Here is a 2,417-nt window from a genome sequence, read left to right as displayed (position 1 = left end):
GGTCCGTCTGGTCAAGGCTGTGGTTTTTCCTGTGGTCATGTATGGATGTGAGAGTTGGACTGTGAAGAAAGCTGAGCACTGAAGAGTTGATGCTTTTGAACTGTGGTGTTGGAGAAGACTCTTGAGAGCCCCTTGGACTGCAAGGAGATCCAACCAGTCCATTCTGAAGATCAGCCCTGGGATTTCTTTGGAGGGAATGATGCTAAAGCTGAAACTCCAGTACTTTGGCCATCTCATGTGAAGAGCTGACTCATTGGAAAAGACTCTGATGCTGGGAGGGATTGGGGTCAGGAGGAGAAGGGGACGGCAGAGGATGAGATGGCTGGATGGCATCACTGACTCGATGGACATGAGTCTGAGTGAACTCTGGGAGTTGGTGATGGACAGGGAGGCCTGGTGTGCTGCGATTCAGAGGGTCGCAAAGAATCGGACATGACTGAGCGACTGAACTGAACTGATGGATCTTAAAGTGTGCCAGGATGGTTTGACTGGATTAATTTTAAGATCCTGCCTCATCTAAATTCCTCTGAATCTAGTCATCTGGGTAACCTGTAGAGGGCCTTGTTGTACTGCAAAACACTCAAGCTGTGAAAGAACCTGGAAGCTGTCAGGGGTGGCCTCCAATGACTCAGATCCCCTGCCCTGCCCACACCCTCAGTCACTCTCTGCTACAATCTTTGTCAAATTTGTTTTCTCATTGTTCAGCCCTATTTATGTTAACTTCCTGATCAAAAACTAAACTGACTCCCCATTGTGTGCCATGTTTAACAAAGGCTCCCCTCCTAATAGTGTGAGGCCCTCCACAGGGAGGCTCTGGTGGTCTCTTTCTTACCTATCTTCCCTGGGGCTCCCAACTCAGACCATCAGCTGCAGCCACCAGTTGCCCTTTGCTCTCTGAAGAGATCTCACAATTTCTATCTGTATGTTAGGTTGTCAGCTATTCCCTCCACATGTATTACCCTCCTTCATCTCTGTTGGTCAAGATTTCACGCAAAAATTTTTTTTTCAAATCCTGCCATCTCTTTGAAGAATTACATTATTTGCAAATATCATCTTTCCCTTCCTTTGAGTTCCTTGATTATTATTTTGTTTAACCTCTCAAATAGTGCTTACATTCTGCCTTGTATTATAATGGTTTTTGTTTTTGGCTAAGTTCCAGTTGTGATCAGAAATCTCATAGGGCTGGGTTCTGAGTCCCAGCTGTTTACTAGTTCTGTGATAGAGAGTAAATTATTTAACCCCTCTAAATCTCAATTGCATCCATTATAAATGGGGATAATAATAATTATACCTAACCCATAAGGTCATTTTAGGATTAAGTTAACTTAGATAGCTAACTAGGTAAAATATTTAGAACATAGTACCCATTCAGTAAATTTTACTTATAATTATTAAACATTTGAAACTTCTGTATATGCCTTCCTAAAAAAGTTATCACATTGCAGAATTAAGCAATAAAAACCACGGGTCATATGGGAAAACTAAAGCTAGGGGTATAATACTTGAAAACTGTGTGACATTAAAAAAACGAAACACTAAAGAAAATCATCAAACCACAAGGGAAGAGACAAAGAGAAGAAGAAAAGAACAGGGAAAAACTATACAACATCCAAAAGCAATTAACACCATGGCAATAAGAGCATACCTATTAATGATCACTTTGAATGTAAATGTACTAAATTCTCCAATCAAAAAACTTAAAGTAGCTGAATGTATAAAAAGACAAGACCTATCTATATTATGCTCCCTGTAAGAGACTCACTCCAGATCTATAAACACACACAGACTGTAAGTAAAGGGATGGAAAAAGATATTCTATGCAAATTAAAACAAAGCTGAGAGTAACACTCTTATATGTGATAAAATAAAGTCAAAAAAACTGCAACAAAAGACAAATAAGGGCATTACATAATCATAAAAGGATCAATTTAAGAAGATACAGCATTTGTAAATAAGTATGCATCCAACATAGAGGTATCTAAATACATAAAGCCAATATTAACAGATATAAAGGGAAAATCAACAGTAATACAGTGATAGTAGGGACTTTAACACCCCACTTAAAATCAATGGATAGATCCACCAATATATACAAAACATTGCATTCTCAAACTGCAGAAGACATTTTTTCAAGTGTACATAGAACATTCTCCAGGATAGGTCACATATTAGTCCACAACACAAATCTAAATAAATTCAAGAGTAATATCATGTCAAGCTTTTTTCTAATCAAAACAGTATGAAACTAGAAATCAATTACAAAAAGAAACTAGAAAAACACAGACACATGGATATTAAACTACATGCTACTAAAAAACCAATGAGTCAATAAAGAAAGCAAATAAGAAATTTAAAAAATACCCTGATACAAATGAAAATGGAAACACAACTTTCCAGAATCTATCAGATCAGATCAG

Source organism: Bison bison, unplaced genomic scaffold, assembly GCF_000754665.1.
Source record: "Bison bison bison isolate TAMUID 2011002044 unplaced genomic scaffold, Bison_UMD1.0 scf7180017864092, whole genome shotgun sequence".
In the NCBI taxonomy this organism is placed as follows: Eukaryota; Metazoa; Chordata; class Mammalia; order Artiodactyla; family Bovidae; genus Bison; species Bison bison.
The sequence above is the reverse complement of the archived record's forward strand: the minus strand, read 5'-3'. Positions refer to the sequence as shown.